General features: G+C 33.9%; 1 protein-coding gene across 3 annotated transcripts in view; it reads left to right on the top strand.

Moving 5' to 3' along the window:
- Positions 1 to 1145: 1145 nt before the first annotated feature.
- The window catches only part of LOC140435034 (prestin-like), a 75478-nt gene continuing 64620 nt past the window's right edge, over positions 1146 to 12003 (top strand). The window contains exon 1 of one of the 3 annotated variants that reach the window (XM_072523713.1): positions 1146 to 1367. The gene's annotated coding sequence lies outside the window, so the exon portion shown is untranslated. Of the gene's footprint in view, positions 1372 to 7955; positions 8040 to 12003 lie in introns of those variants that run through there. The other 2 variants (XM_072523710.1, XM_072523712.1) reach the window with 2 other exon arrangements.

The raw sequence follows: 12003 nt of genomic DNA on the forward strand, positions 1-12003 counted from the left end.
TCCCTACACATGCTCTTACCTGCGCAAACGAGTCTCTGCAGTCATGCTTTCATGCAAAACGTAGTTTGTAGCCAATGTATTGCCTTTGTAAGCCTTGGTTTGGTACGTCTTTGCTATAAAGCTTCTCATTATACTTTTTTAAGAAGTCATGCTTACTTGCCATGCTTTGTAGTACAAACTCTATTGAAACGTTTCTGTTTTTCCTCATAGCTAAAACCAGGCAACTTTTGTGTAATACATTCTAGATTTTCGTTTAAAAAAACTATTTCTACCCCTCTTCTGCTGGAAGGTAACAACATTGAACTTGATCTCGGATAATTGCTTAGCTACTCATGGAGCATACGCCAGTCATGTCTCTATTGAAGGTCGTCTAATTTCTTACATGGGTCCTTCCATATTTTTCTGTTCTTTGCTGCTGTCTGTACCTTTCTACGTGTTTTGTTCTCTCTCTTCAACTATCATTGTGTAATTCTTCTTCATTTGTTTAGCGGTCGCCCTACCCTTATCTTAATTGACATGTTAAAATTTAGACCTGGTCACAATGTGTTCTTTTTTAATTTTCTAAGTGTAAAACTGGAAAAATTTAAACAGAAAATGTTGCATATAATTCTTAGAAATTTGTTAAAAATTTTTTGTACGTTTGTTACGAATATTTTGTCTAACTTTCAAGTTTCTGCTTCATACGAAGGTTTTGAGGTCGAACCAAATATTTTAAGGTTTGTGCTAATGTTGTTTAGGTATTTGAATATTTTCTTTGCCAGATCAATTTTTCTTGTCATTTTTTTCTGTACCTCCCGTACTGTCCCTCATGCTCGCCAGGTAGCAGCTGGTTCTTTAAGCTGTTGACCATTCACCGTTAGAGTATTATTGTCTGTACAGTGCTGTGTAAGTTTGCCTTTATTTATTTGTAGTCCAGTAGTTTTGAGAACTGCAGGCTGTTTATTTATCTTCAATTTTATAAGCTCATATAAAATATTAAGAATTTTTCGCCAGCTCTTGGTCTATAAACTCAAATTTACAAAATAATATATCAACGTTTGGTCAAAAACAACAGTTTTTTTATAAAAAGTTAATTAAACATTAGTAAAAGTAAACAAGAAACTAGTTCATCTACTTAATTATTCTTAAACTAATTTAAATACCGAACATAAAGTTCCTTAACACTGTATTAAGAATATGGACTTCAAATCATAATATAAAATAAATATTGAAATAAAGGTTTAAGCACACATTGATAACTTTTGTGTGCAAATGAAATGCGTAGTTTTCCGTATGGGACGTGAGAAGCTGTTGTATTAAAAAGATACTACAGCTTCTTTTGCTTGATAGTATTATTTTATGTAGTTTTTAGAAGATAACAAGTTTAAGTATGTAAGTATTATTTACTTTATTTTTATTTATTATACTTAGATTTTTATGGCTAAATTATGACCGGTAAATAATTTTTATTACTTTTTTTAGGCTTTGGATATCAATATAAAGCTAAATAAAAATTATAACTATGATCTCGTTGTAACCACTGGAAATTAATATTCTGTTTATATCTATTTACAAATGCAGTTTTAGTTTTCTTCTTTCTTTTTATTATTTTGCAAATTGTTCATTTATTGCTCATGCACCTTTCTCTCTTTACTTAGATTATCGCTAGACCATTTTTGAGAATGGCCTACTTTCCGATTACTTTCTGGTAATTTATCTCTAGCGATCCGCCCCGCACTTTCTTTTTCCATTTGGTTAGTATTCACTTTTTAAGTATACCTACTACTATATATATTATTGTCATTAACTATGCTTTTACTTCGTCCTCTGTCTTGAAGCGTCTTTTTACTAAGTATCATTTCTCTTATTTCCGGTAATATTTTGGTTTTTGTCCATTCTATTAGTATTCACTTTTTTAGTATCCCATTGTTAATGTCATTAACTTTGTATATGTCGTTTATGGTTTTATTTCTTTCCCTGTGTAGGAGCTTTTTTGCAGATGCTTATTTTACTAAGTATCTTCATATCTCTTTATCATCCAGCCTTAACCAAGTTAAACAACTTCAATATTTTCCAAGTTGAACAAAGGCCTTTCTTAATTTCTCGAGTTCTGTCGGCCTTGAGCTTTCTGTAACCAATTTCCAGCGATTCTTTTGACGTCGTCTTTCCATCATGTAGCTAGTCTACCTTTTGCTTAACAATATAATAATATCTGTGATGCCTGTTCTTCTTATTTCTTGGTTTTTAATCCTGTCTCTGTGAGTCAGTTTAAGTAACGACCCTTCCATTCTTCTTTGGATCACAGATTTATCATGTATTGTGTATTTCCAAGTTTCCTTTCAATGTTTAAACCAACTTCTTTCTAGGCGACATCTAATTTAGTAATCAGTACCAACCAATCTCTTTTAAGTTATTTGTTATCAGAACTATGTCGCTGCGAATCTAGGTAAAAGAGCATTTCTCCGTCGACATTGATTACATTGGCGTACCACTCCAATTGTTTGAAAGCATGTTTTCATGAAGGGAGTTTGGGAAATAACATGTCTCCTTATCTGCTTGCTCATTTGATTTTTATATATTTGTATCTTTGTGTAGTCTTAAAGTCATCGTTTCATTATTGTACAAATTTTCGATCAGTTTGGAGTACCAATAATCTTTACAACTTTCCTCCAACGCTCGCATTACGCTGTTAATTTATATCGTATTGAATGCTTTGCTAAATACACCAGTCAATGAAGAAAAAAGCTGAAAAAAACTTATACAGATGTTTCATCATCATATAACGGGGGTCCTACGGCGATTGCCGCTTCCCGCATTTCAGCCTCCATCTTTTCCTATCTCTCCAATCTCTCTCTTCTAAGCCTCTAGATTGCATTGTTTTTGTAATTTCTCTTCTCCAGGAATTTAATGGTCTTCCCCTTTTCCTTCTTTCTGGCGAAACACACATTAAGGCTTTCTTTAGCCACCGCTCCTCCTCCATTCTCATCACGTGACCATACCATTGTAATTGCCTTCCTTGTGTTCTCTGTAAGAGTATCTCTAATTCCTGTACGGTTTCGTATTTCCTTATTCCTGATTCTTTCCATTCTCGATACTCAACATGACCTTCTAAGATAATCCATTTCCACGACGTCTACTTTATCTCGTTCATTCTTTGTCATCGTCCAACATTCGGCACCATATGTGGTAATTGTTTCTACAATTGCTCTGTATACGCGAAGTTTGGTATGCATCCTTATTTTATTAGACCACAGTAATGAATTCAGTATTCGTATGCATTTTTTTCCTTGGCTTATTCGGTTTTGTACATCTATCTTAACTCTGCCATCTGCTGATATGATGCTTCCTAGATATTTATACTGGTTGCAGCCTTTTATGACTCCGTTTTCAAGCCTCAGATCTGTGGTATTTCCTCCAATTTTTAAATATTCTGTTTTGCTTATGTTTACAGTAAGCCCCCATTTGGCATATTCCTCAAATAATTTTCGATTCATATAATTTATATCTTCCTCATAGGTTGCAACCACCACCTGATCATTTGCAAACAACAATGTATACAGAGTTTCTTGTACCACTTCGATGCCCATGAATCTACATTTATTTCTCCAATTTCTCAATTCTTCTTGGACGTATATTTTAAAGAGTGTCGGTGGCAAACAGCATCCTTGCTTTAGGCCTTTAGTAACTTTAAATTCATTTGAGGTTCTGGTTTCATTTTTTACACAACTAACTGCATTTTCGTACAATTTATATATCGCTCGGATATACGTCGAATCCAATCCGAACCTTTCGAGGACCTCAAACATTTTCTTTAACGGGACACTATCATATGCTTTCTCAAGGTCTATAAATACCAAATGGGTCTCTCTACTTCTTTCGACACGCTTTTCAATTATTTGTCGTAGGATAAATATATTATCAAGGCAGGATCTCCCGGTACGAAAGCCGCTTTGTTCTTCAATATCTTGTATCTGTCTTTTAACCCTCTTCTTTAATATTCTGCCGTACAACCGGCCCACAGAGCTCGTCACACTAATACCTCTATAATTGGAACAGCCTTTTTTATTCCCTCTCTTATATATGGAGCTTATATAAGGTTTAGTCCAATCTTTAGGAATTCCCTGGTCTGCACACATACATTTATTGAAAAGGTCTACTATTAATTCTAAAAGTGCAGTCGGCCCATATTTAACCAGCTCTATGGGAATGTCTCCAGGCCCTGCGGCTTTTCCGTTTTTAACCTCTTTTAAGGTTTCCGTCAATTCAGATAATTTTATTATAGGGATTTCCTGTCTTTCGTCTCTGTTGTCTATTAATTCCCTTATCTTTTCCAATCTGTACTCTACTAAATCCTCTTTCAGCAGTTTCGTATAATATTCTTCCCATTCATTTAACTTTATGAGAGAAATGCTGTCTTAATTTTTCTCATTTTTCCTAAACTGCTTTAATGTTTTCCAAGCTTGTGCCACTTTTGTTCCACCCATAAATCTGTCCAGTTCATCACACTTAGCCTCCCAGTTTATATTTTTCGCCTTATCCACGTCTTTTTTAACTTCTCTATTCCATTTAGCGTATATTTCTCTGTCTTGAGGATCTTTGGATTGAAGCCATATGTGATATGCTTGTTTTTTCTTGAGAACTTTCTCTTATACAGATATTTAAAGTTTCCAAAAGCTTTACATGTATAAAAAGGGTAGATCATGAAAAATTAGTGAAGACGTGCAGCTGATTTTCTTTTGTTTTCTTTTTTAAACGATCTTAAAAAGTGAAAAACAGTTTTTTGCCTATAAAAAGTTAATTATACAGTATAAAGAAAAATGTTTTTAATAAAAGTTGTAGATCGTAATAAGTTCTTTATTTTGGGATTTTCCAAAATAAAATACATAAACAATTGACCGAAATAATTATAGAAAATATTTATTTTTGTGTAGTTTTTATAAATATTAATAACCTTGTTTTTTGTAGAACCACTTGTAACATAACTACCTAAAATTGTGAAAAATTTTAAACAGATCAACCAAATAGTTTATAAGCAATTCAATTTTTTTATCTCTTAGAGCGATTATTTTAACAAGTGTGCTTGCCCGTCCAAGTGCAAGTAACAGTCACTATAGAGGTATTTTATAAATGCCAATCAATTCTTTGGGGCTGTATTTATAAGGTTTATTAAAAAATCTTCAAAAATTTATTAAATTTGTTATTAAAAGAAAACAGTTTAAAAAAGGGCTGACGTATTAGCTGTTAAACATATATAATAACTTCGATATGTTTTTATGTTATACGGTTGTAAGTGGGCTTAATAAAAAGCTGGGAAAAAAGCACACTTTAGCAATAAGTTAAAGATTTTCACAATTTTTATGTCAGAATAATTTAAAAAAATGGTGTCCGGATTAGTAAACTTTAAAACAAAATAAAAAAAGTAATGTGTATTGCAATTAATAATGGTTCAATCCCTTCTTACAATAATTCTATTTTATTATCTAAATTTAAAATATCTTACCTTTACCGCTGTCACTGAGTCTACTTAATTTGGTCACACACACACACACACACACACACACACACACGCGCGCGAAGCGTTCAACCCAACCCCTAGTGACATGTGTATACCACTGCTAATCAGTGGTATCCACATGTCCGAAGATCAAACCGGTCTCGTCCCAGAAGAGCTAATCATTATGGATCGGTACCTATCTGACCCCCAGGTTTTTCCTCCACCCCTTCACTACGTCTGACATACGTAGTGAAGGCTTATGAACTTTACGTCGGGCGATTTGGGTAATGAACAACACCCTCCGTATCTACATGGTTGTGGTTAAGCCACCTGATATCAAGGGGTAGCTAGAAGCTTTTCTCCCTAGTTACTTTACTGAATTTACTTGGTATGAGCATTACTTTGGACCTGATGTACCTAGAAAAGTGTGTGCCCTGCACGGAGAGGCACCAACCTAAGTTGGTGCCCCTCCGCACAGGGAAAGTGTGTGTTCGGTCACTCAGCTGCCGATTTGGCATAAATTAATTTATTCTCCTCGCCAGCTGAGCATCCGACTGGTCTGGCCATCGAGCCTATGCTTGCCGCACATGGCCTCGATGCTCAGAAAGTCGCGTACTGGTCTCCCAAATAGACCTGCCTTAAGGGCCTAAGCCAAAAAGTTGGCTGTACAAAGAGAGCATAAGGCTTTCTTTGTACTGTTTTCGCGTGTTTATGTATGCGTGTGACAGGGGTCATTGTCACTTGTCTTATTTTGAAAATATGAATTGGTGTTAATCTATTCATTGTCACTATAATTCACTCTCGAAGTTAGAAGGTATTTTATCGGATTATTATTCTAATACTAAGACTTACAACTAAATATTTTTTTTTGGTGAGCAATTCCTGGTGTCTGGAACTCTAAAATGCCAGACCCCAGTTCTTACCCTTTTTTTCCTACTTCTAACCCGCGTTGCCTTTGACTATTCTGTGCCTATCTCAGTCTTTACGTTAATGTTTATGCTACTGGGACATATCCAGCTATTTGTTGTTTAGGCCTATGTGTCATCCTAATGTTTGCATCATAATCTGTTAGCTCTCGCAGCTTTCTGTTGGGGTGGTTACTTATCTCATTGAAGATGTCGTATGCTTTCTCATTCATTGTATGAAGGATTCTTTTCTGCTTTGTATCTCTGTATAGGTATCGTAGAGGTACGTATTTCGGTACATTTAGTGCTTCTCTGATTAGCTGGTTTTGTGCTACTTGCAGTTTCTTCCTATTTGATTTACATGTGTGTCCCCATGCTGCTGATGCGTATGTTAGCGTTGGAAGGATTATGCTATTTGCTACCCTTATTTTCGTCCAGAAGTTTAATTTGCTTTTCCTGCCTATTAGCGAGGCAAGTTGTATCTTTGTTAGTTTCGCTTTATGTACCGCTTGGTTTACATGTTCAGTGAATGTGAGCTTGTGATCAAGGGTCACTCCTAGATATTTAGCTTGATTGCTCCATTCTATGTTTTCATTTGCTAGATTTAGTTCCATGTTGGGTATTTGTCTTCGTTTTCTAAACATGACGGCCTGCGTTTTTTCCGGGTTAAGTGCTATTTTCCACTTTATACACCATGCATATAGTCGATTCAGAGAGCGTTGTAAATCTCTGGTTGCAAAGTTTATGTTTCTATTACTTGTTGCTAGCGCTGTATCGTCTGCGTACAGACTGAGCAATGTTTTGTAGTCGCTGGGTGTGTCTGCTGTGTATATGGTATACAGATATGGAGATAACACTGCTCCCAGAGGCACATCTGCCTCCAGAGTTCCGATTTCGGACAGGACAGGCCCTTTTCGAACTCTGAATCTCCGGTTTGTCAGGTATGACGCAAGAAGGCATGCCATCGCCTCACTGTATCCATTTTGACTCATTTTGTAGAGAAGGCCTTCGTGCCATACTCTGTCAAATGCCTTACTAACATCTAGAAAAGCTGTAGCGGTGTACATTTTCTCATTGTAACCTTTGGTAATAAATTCCGTTAGCCTGAGTACTTGTAGTTCACAAGAGTGCCTGGATCTAAAGCCGAACTGTGCTTCTGGAATCATTCCAATTGCTTCAGACTCTGTTTGAAGTCTTTTTAAGATTACTCTTTCGGCTATTTTACTTAGACATGATAGTAGACTTATTGGTCTGGTAAAAAGCTGGGAAAAAAGCACACTTTAGCAATAAGTTAAAGATTTTCACAATTTTTATGTCGGAATACTTTGAAGAAATGGTGTCCGGATTAGTAAACTTTAAAACAAAATAAGAAAAAGTAATGTGTATTGCAATTAATTATGGTTCAATCCCTTCTTAAAATAATTCTATTTTATTATCTAAATTTAAAATATCTTACCTTTACCGCTGTCACTGAGTCTACTTAATTTGGTATAAAAGATCTTAAGATTTAACACTACACTTCCTCGTTCTACGGTTAAGGCCCCTTTCATTAATATGTATGTCTACCTGTAGATAGGTAGTACTCACAGCTTTTAAGTTAAATAATGTAGGTATACTTTGTTATTTTACTAAAACAACAATCAAAGAAAAAATTTACATTGGTAAGTGTTTTCATTAAATATTACAATACTTTTAAAATAATATATATATATATATATATATATATATATATATATATATATATATATATATATATATATATATATATATATATATTAATCATTAGGATCTAGTAGAGGTTAAATCTAGCGGTAAAGGCATCAATAATTTTTCCTAATTTGTGATAAACTACAAAATGTTTTTTGACTTTTAAAAATTTCATATCACCTTTTATCTATTTCATTGATTTTCTTTATAAACGTCGCTTTTTCTTTTTATGTCAGCTTCAGTTTTAATTAGTTTTCTAAACTCTCCGTCTTCTGGCAACTTGGCTACATTTTTCAGCTATTACAATCATTGAACTTTTTTCACTGCCACTCATACCACCCAAAAAAACTAAAGAACATTTTTTGCTTATAATAAATTTTTTAAAATAGATTTTAAAGTTAAGAGTAGATAGAGGTTAATTCCAAAATTGTTATCCAAATCTATGCCTGTGGATAGACATCGGAGGTTATAGGAACCATAGTCTATCGTGGTACACTGTGCATTTGTTCGGTAATTAGCAAATACTAAAAATTTCATTTTATTTTTTAATTGATTTCAGAACAGGAGTACTATATTTACACCAAACATTCTTATGGTAGAAAAACTACTTTATAAATATGTACTAATCTTTCGATTTGGAAATCTGACTTTATAAACGACTATAAAATTTGAAAGAGTAAACATTTAAATCTTTGTTTTAATTGACGCAGTTTTATTTTGTTTATAAACTGCATGTCAATATTTTTTGTTTCTAAGTTCAAATTAATATATTCGTATTTTACGACTATTAGCACGTATGCTTGGTTTTATGGTAATTTCCAACCAATTCCAGTCGACCGCGACGTCAAAATTTAACCAATATAGCAAAAAAGTAATTAAGTGATGGAATCGAACGTTACTTGATGGAAATTCATTTTATCTAAAAATAAAACACTAAAAACTTTTGTTAGCAACGCTTTCACAAAATTTATTTTAAATTGTAAGCACCACAGCTGTTTCGACCAGAATTCCTTTCTCGAGTGATCTATTTTTGTTATGTGCTTACACTTTATAGTCTTTAACTGAATAAGTTGAGGAGGGGAGAACTGTTTTTCTCAAGTTGGTCATTCAGTATTATGTCTTTACTTTTTAATTTGTTGATTTCCATAGATTCTAATAAAGATAACTTAAGGCCTCTATTTTGAATGTGAAGAATTTGAAATTCCTCATTAAAAGAATGATTATAGTCTAGAAGGTGAAGTGCGTACGTAGAGTTTGTTTTTCTATCATTAAAAGCCCTTTTATGTTCTGTTATACGTTTGATAAAAGTTCTACCAGTTTGACCGATGTAAGTTTTTGGGTAGTCGCCACATTTTAATTTGTATACACCGCTGTGCGATTACTTGTTCTTTTGGCTCTTATTGTTGTTGTTCTCTTGTTTGTTCTAAAAGCAGGTGTTATTCCTTCCTTTTTTTATGAGTTTAGATATTTTTGTTGATATCTTGCCTGTATATATAATCGAGCAGACGTACTAGGTTTTTTCTCTGGTGGTGGAAATACTAATTTCAAGGCTTTATGTAGTTTTTGATTTAAAATATATAAAAAAAGTAATTAATAAAAACCCATTAAACTAACGTTATAAAACTAAAAATCAATATTAAATTCAATAGAACAGAAATACCTCAACATCATGAACCCACAGCTTCCCAAATTATACTCTTTTATTAAACTAGATAAACCTGATCACCAAATAAGACCTGTAGTTTTTTTTATACAGGTCCGTCATATTAACTATCAAAAAAACAGTTAGATATTATTTTAGAACACACTAAATTTTTACCTAAATTTACCGTAAAAAAACAATAGAACTAGTTAATAACATATTTTTTCCAGTATTCCTCCTACATAAACTATTGTTCTTGTAAAAGACCTTTTAGACCATAATATTACAAATCTTTTTAACAAAAATTACAAAAATGTTGCATCTTCTCGAAATGTGTGTAAGCTTTGAATTTAATATTCAAATATATACAAACAACAGTGCAGGACTTATAATTGATAATCCTCTAAGCTCATTGCTATCAGAAATTTTTATGGACCATCTAGAAACAAATATTGTAAAATATATCATATTCAAAAAGTTTTTTTATTGGTGAAGATACATATACGATGTACTAGTATGTTTACAGAAACTAACAGGCAACTTGACCAATTCTTATCGTATATTAATTCACTCCATAATCATATTGAATTCACAATGGAAACATATATATATATATATATATATATATATATATATATATATATATATATATATATATATATATATATCTATATATATATATATATATATATATATATATGTATATATATATATATATATATATATATACATATACACTCGCGATCATAAAATCCGGGCCACCTTGAAAATTTCAAGTTTCTTGAATATTTTCGCATCTGGTGCAGTAATAATCTTTTTTTTAAGCTAATGTATTTTTTATTTGTCATCAATGTTTGTTTTGAAAGAAAAAAAAAACGGTTTTTTTTATTGTTTTTATTGAAAAAGCAGAAAACAAACCAAATTGTTGAAACAGACATACGAAAGAAAAAATGAAAAATACAGAACATGGTAAAACATCAGTAGAATTTCAATGACTAATATCGTGTATTGCCTCCCCTTGCTCTAATAACCTCTTGCAGACGACGGGGCATATTCTCAATTTTTCTCCGGATTACATATTGTGGTATGTTATTCCACTCTCTCACTAACAGATCCTTAAGCTCCTGTGCGTTGTTAGGAGGAAGTGTATGGGTTTGAATACGTTTTTTCCAATCGTCCCAGAGATGTTTGATGGGATTCAGGTACGGAGACCTAGCTGGCCAGGATAACCTCGTAATTATAACCTCGTCCAAGTATTGCATACTGATTCTGGCAACGTGCGGTCTCGCGTTGTCCTGCATAAAAACGGCGTCTTCTCCAAGCCCTGCCATGGTGGGCATAACATGTTCTTCCAGAATCTCCGTAATGTACCTTTGTGCAGTTAAGGACCCATTTTCGATGAAGGGTAATTCTGTGCGGAAGTCGGAAGATACACCTCCCCCAGCCATGACCGAGCCTCCACCAAATGGCATTCTTGGAGCAATACAAGCTTGTAAAAATCGTTCACCGGTTCTCCTTCAAACTCTTACACGTCCATTGGATCCAGTTAGGTAGAAACAGGATTCATATGAGAATAACACTTTGCTCCAATCATTAATTCTCCAATGCGCGTATTGTCGAGCAAAAGCTAGTCGTGTAACTCGATGCGCCCGGCCAAATTGCGGTCCTATAGCCATTACCAGAGAAGATAGTCCAGAAGAATGAAGTCTTCTCATGACTGTTGCAACGCTAACATTACAATTTCGTACTTTCTGTAGGAAATTTCAATGCATAACCGCAGTTGAGGTCCGGTTTCGTAAAGTCTGAAACACAAGGAAACGGTCATCTCGTGCCGTGGTTGTTCTTCTTCGTCCAGAGCCAGGTCGTCTGGTTAGCAAACTCGTCTTCTGAAAGCGTTGAAGCACTCGTTGAACCGTAGAAAGGCTTACGCCAACAGTTCTTGCGACTTGCTGTTGAGTGTAACCGCCTTCCACAAACGCAACAATGCGTGCCGTTTCAACAATAGTCAATTCATTTTTGGCAAAAAATAAACAATATTAAACACTAATGGTGGCAATAATAAACGTTTGTTTGTTGCGTTTAAACAGAAAGTCGAAGCACAAATGAGACATTTAAAACAAGCGGCAGTTACAGGTACCGTTCATTTTGGGAAGTGTATAGTTTTCCGCGAAATCGGCATTATTGGAATTCTTTGTTACAAAGGAAACTGCTAAGCCGACAACAATTCTCAGAAACATGCTTTAGTTTGTATTTGTGTTATTATTATTTACGATAAA

This window comes from Diabrotica undecimpunctata, chromosome 2 (assembly GCF_040954645.1).
Source record: "Diabrotica undecimpunctata isolate CICGRU chromosome 2, icDiaUnde3, whole genome shotgun sequence".
NCBI lineage: Eukaryota > Metazoa > Arthropoda > Insecta > Coleoptera > Chrysomelidae > Diabrotica > Diabrotica undecimpunctata.